Source organism: Echinops telfairi, unplaced genomic scaffold, assembly GCF_000313985.2.
Source record: "Echinops telfairi isolate 266 unplaced genomic scaffold, ASM31398v2 ScPeMD7_5;HRSCAF=22, whole genome shotgun sequence".
Taxonomy (NCBI): Eukaryota; Metazoa; Chordata; class Mammalia; order Afrosoricida; family Tenrecidae; genus Echinops; species Echinops telfairi.
Window position 1 is genome coordinate 24,388,933 of NW_022103901.1, and position 5,543 is coordinate 24,394,475.

The 5,543-nt window shown below is 43.5% G+C and overlaps 1 non-coding gene across 1 annotated transcript; it reads right to left on the minus strand.

Annotated features, from left to right (window-relative positions):
• Nucleotides 1-5,350: 5,350 nt before the first annotated feature.
• On the minus strand, nt 5,351-5,514 carry LOC115868017. Its single transcript, XR_004045375.1, has one exon. It is a non-coding gene; the product is annotated as a U1 spliceosomal RNA (small nuclear RNA).
• Nucleotides 5,515-5,543: the final 29 nt, after the last annotated feature.

Consider the following 5,543-nt stretch of genomic DNA (forward strand, 5'->3'; position numbering starts at 1 on the left):
TTGTAGGCTTGGGCAGCATTGGGTTGGGATGTTTTCGTGATGCACACTTTCTTTACATAAAAGGTTCTTATACATGGGTTGCTGTGGATTTGTTTTTCTAAAGTACCTAGACTAATACAGGCATTAAGTGGATGGTCTTCCCCCTTTTCCCCCTTCTTGTAGAAGTGACCCCAGTTGATGTGAGGTCTCCTCTTTTGAGGTGGTTCTTATGAAGTGCACATAAGGGAGTGATGTATGTAGGGTTCATGGCCAGTAGGCAGACTTTCTACCCCTTTGTTTGGGAATTGGATTGGCCTCTAAAGTTTACAGTAGTGGACTCATACAATATCTGTCCCAAGGTGGATTTCTGTGACATGAGGTTAGACATGCCTCTACCTTCAGTCCCTTTTCACCCTGTTCTGACACCAACCATCTTTCTCACGGCACTCTACTTCTGTGGCTGTTTTTCATAATTCATTGCAATGGCCACATAGAACTCACAATCGTGGGCTTAGTATGGAAGCTAACAGATTACAACTCAGGTGAGAAATGCTCAGGATATATTTGGTCAGTCAGGACAATCTCTTCTCTGCCATGTACATAGGCAGGCCTCTCTCTGGCCCTCACCCTCTTGGCCAGATTTGCCAATATTAAAAAGCTCTTGCTTTTATTGCCAACAAATGCCCAAAGGGCATGCTACCCTACTGTAGGCTTCAACCAGAAGGCACTCAACTCCAGCTCTTTGGGTCAGCAAACCCACTTCCCTCAGTGACGTGTCCAGAGGCACTCAACTGTACTTGTCTTGTGTTGTCCAAGACTCAACTCTGTCTCATGCTCTGCTTTCGGATTCTGCTCCTGCTGCTCCTCTGTCACTGCTCTGGTGTCAAAGCAATCTCCTGGACCAAGAAGGTTCAATGTACAGGGACCTCAGGTCCAAATTATGTGCTCCACACCTGGTTTCTCCCTCTTACAAGTAGTGAGATCCCCCTTCCTGCTTCGGAGATGGCGGATTGCATACCCAGCAGGATGGCAATCAAAAGGAATGCTATTAACCATCACTCATCACTGAACCCTATAATACTATCAGTATATTCTTCCCCTTTCTTATCCTGACCCCTCAGGAGAAAGATCGTTTGGTGGGGCTAACAGAGGTTATGGCTCAAAGCGCTATCTTAAGGAATTCACTGCACTTCAGCTTTCAAGGTCGTGTTCTCTCAGGAGGTCTTCTTCTCTGTTTGGTGGGATTCTTGAAATTCCCTCTCCACCCCCAACCTGCTCAGGATGAACTCCATCCAGTTGGCAGTCTAAGGACTTTCTTTCTCTTTGATCTCAGTACCTTTTCTTTCTAGAGTGTCTTCATCTTGGACTTCAGAACATGGGATGTGGGAAACAGAATGATACCAAAAAGTGGGTAGAGAAGAATGCCCCCCCCCACTCCAAAAGTCTTGACTCCCTCCAACAGCTCTAATCTTAGTTTCTGTGGAGAGCCCCGACCCTGGAACAAAGTCCCTCTCCCTCACCTCTAAGCCCTTTCTGTGGGTAGAAGTCTCTGGTGAAATGCCTGAAACCAAACACCCTTTGCCTTGGAGTTGATTCTGACTCATCGTGACCCTACAGGGCAGACTAGAACTGCCCCATAGGGTTTCCAAGACTCTAAGTTTGGATGTATACCCAGCTGATTATCAGCTGTATGGAAGCAGACTACCGTGTCATTGTCACAGAGCAGCCAGTGGGTTTCAGCTGATCTTTCAGTTAGCAGCCAGACACTGTAACCGCCGAACCATCAAATCTCTTTGAAATGATTGGAAGTAGCAACGTTAAGCAAGGAGGTGTTTCAGTTTGTAGTTCACACAGCCTGTTGGTTCTGCCGGGTCTGGTTGCCCGCTGCCTTCACATATACACCTGTAAGCATGAATTCCTGACAAGTTTTGTACCTGAATCCTGGTAGGTGCTTCTGTAGGTCTCATCTTAGTGGAGCTCCACTCCCCATGGTGGGGATGTTAGATCTCTCAGGGGAGAGATATACCTCAGACCTTGGCTCCGCATGAGAAGGAATTCACGCCGAAGCCTGCTTTGTGATCCCAGTGGGTTTATAGAGAATAGAAGCCGTTTTAGGTCCTACAGTTAATGGAACACAAGCCAGACAGAGTCTACGGCACAGTTGCAAGACTGCGGTCTGGCTCCTCCGGACCGCAGCCTGGCTGAGCTACATCGGGTAGCAGCCGCTGGGAAAGCGTGCCAGAGCAACTCTGCCTTTTCAGGAGCCCCATTGGGAGGTGTGGTCGACAATACTGGTTGACCCCATTGGCTGAATCAAATTCTCCTGACTTAGATGGGCCAATCCATGTATAACACCCACCTAGGTGTACCACCCCTTCCTGGCTAGAAGCTTGAACCTCTGAGCATGCGTAATGGATGCCCCAGTCCCTATGCTAGCTACCTAAAAGGGAAACGGAGGTTCTCCTTGGACAGGACATTCCTCTGTGGTCACAGAACTAGACTCTTGCCCTTTGACTCCAGAGGTTAGCTACCTTTATCAACCATCCGTGCTATTTCCTTTACATTAAGATGGTACTTCTTGCCCTTCCTTAAAGCAACCATAACAACCACAAGAGCACATTTTCAGAGAAGGTTCACCAGCAGATCGGTTTCCCATGTAATAAATTGATCAGTGACATTGGCTACATTCTTCACAATGCATGGACATTCTCACTGCTCCTGCTCTGGCTATTCTGTTTCCATTCATTTAGTCCCCTGCCTCATTTACCTTTTCCTCTTTGTTTCAAGCCATTGTTGGCCATTTGGCTTCATATAGGTAGGATTGGCTCACCACATAATTAGTTAGCCAATCTGTGATTTAGCTACAAGGTGACTTAACGATTTAGTTTGGTTTAAAAGTTTGAAAAGTATCTCAGGGCAATGACTTCAGGGAATCCTCTAGTCTCAGCTAGTTCATTAAGTCTGATTTTTGTGTCTTTTCTTTTTTAGGAATTGGAGGTTGTTTTTATTTTCTCACATTTTATCAGGAGCTAGTCAACTTTCCACCATTTCAGGAGATAACGTGTGAGCAAGAACCCAGGTTGCTGAAGGAAGAAGTTCTAGCTGCACTAAAAGCATTAGCTAAAAGCAAGGCTCCAGGAATTGATGGAATACCAATGGAAATATTTTAACAAGCTGATTAAGCACTGGAAGCACTCATTCTTCTATGCCCAGAAATGTGGAAGACAACTACTTGACCAACTGAGTGAAAGAGATTCATTCATATACGTACCCATTTCAAAGAAAGGTGATCTAACACAATTGTCAGATTAGAGAACAATATCATTGATGCAAATAAAATTTTGCTGAAGATCATTCAACAACCATTACAGCAGTACATTGTCAGAGAGCGGCCAGAGTTTCAGGCTGGATTCAGAAGAGGACCTGCCTGGAACAAGGGATATCTTTGCTGATGTCAGCTAGATCTTGGATGAAGGCAGGAAATACCAGAAAGATGCTTACTTTCATTTATTGACTATGCCAAAGCATTTGACCGTGTGGATCATAATAAACTATGGGTAACCTTGAGTAGAATGGGAATTCCGGAATACTTCATCGTGCTCTCGTGGAACTTGTACAAGGATCAAGAGGCAGTTGTGCAAACTGAACAAGGCACTACTGCATGGATTAAAATCAGGAACGGTGTGCACCAGAGTGGTTTTCTCTCTCCGTGCTTATTCAATCTATATACTGAGCAAATCATCAGAGAAGTTGGATTATCTGAAGGAAAAATACAGCATCAGGATTGGAGGAAACCAAAGAAGCAACCAGTGATATGAAGATGACGCAACCTTGCTTTTGAAAGTAAGGAGCCCTTGAAGTACTTGCTGATGTCAATCAAGAACTGAAGCTTTCAGCATGGATTAGGACCCATTGTCAAGAAGATCAAAATCCTCACAATTGGACCAATAGGGTAACAGCATGATAAACGGAGAAAAGGTTGAAGTTGTCAAGGATTTTGTCATGCTTAGAGCCACAATCAATACTCATGGAAATGGCAGTCAAGGAAACAAAACACGTTTTGCATTATATCTCCTGCACAAGACCTCTTCAGAGTAATCAAAAGCAAGGATGTTCTTTTGAGAATTCAGATGAGCCCGAGACAAGCCATGGTATTTTCAGTTGCCTCACATGCATGAAAGTTGGACAGTGAAAAAGGAAGATCAAAGAACTATCAGTGCATTTGAATTGTGGTGCTAAAAGGACAAACCAATTTGTTTTGAAAGAAGTACAGCTAGAGTGCTCCCTTTAGACAAGGATGGCGAGATTTGGCCTTACCTATTTTGGACATGTCAGAAGACACCTTCCCTGGAGAAGGACATCATACTAGGTAAATGGAAGGGCAGTGAAACAGAGGAAGGCCTTCAACAAGATGGATGGATACTGTGACTGCAACAATGTGCTCAGGCATAAGAACAATTATGAGGATGATGCAGGATTGGGCAGTGTTTTGTTCTCTTGTGTATAGAATCGTGGGTTGGAAATGACCAGAGGACACCGAAAAACGACATAGCATTTGAAAAACAAACAAGCCAAAAAATCCAAACCACTGACCATAGAGTCAATTTTGACTTCAATGAGCACATGTGTGGGACTACTCCAAAGCCTTTTCAAAGGCTACTTGTTCTTAAATAGATTGCCAGGCCTTTCTTCTGAGGTACCTCTAGGTGGACTGTAAACACCAACCTTTAGTTAATGGCAACACCGAGGGACCTCAGTGCCTTCTGCTCCAACCCTGTTCCTATCCGAAAGGATGATCATCTACCCAGTGCACATAATCAAAACCCTAGAAGTCACACATCAGGGCCTCTTTCCCTTAACTCTGTGACTCAGTTACTAAAGTCACCAAATTCTGAAAATAAAGAATTATTTTTATTAGTATTTCTCATATTCACCTCAGTACATCCACCACTCAGCCACCATAGCAATAATTTTAAAATGCACATATCAGAGGCTCAAGTGGGAAGAGAATGCTTGAGAATGATGATGGCAACATATGTGCAAATGTGTCTGACACACTGGATGGATGTGTGGATTGTGATAAAAGATCTAAGAGCCCCCAATAAAAGTATTTAATTTAAAAAATGCATAGTGGTTGAATTGATTGCTCCCCTTGAAATACTTCAAGGATAATCATTGCTTTATTTTACATCATTACTCATTAAATGCTGTTCAAAATTTTTTATTTAGTATGTTATACAACAGCCACTTTATTTTTTTTAAATATATTATTAATTGGGAGTTAATACATAACATTCCACAGTTCAATCACAGCAAGCAGTATTGTACAATTGCTACCACAATCATTTTCCTTTTTTTTTTCTTTCTTTAATAGGAGAGAGCGCGAACGCAGTCCCCCACTACCACAAATTATGCAGTTGAGTTTCCCACATTGGGGGAAATCGCAGGGGTCAGCACATCCGGAGTGCAATGGATAAGCCTCGCCCTGGGAAAACCACCTTCATGATCATGGTATCTCCCCTGCCAGGTAAGTATAACACAATCATTTTCCTAACATTCTTTTT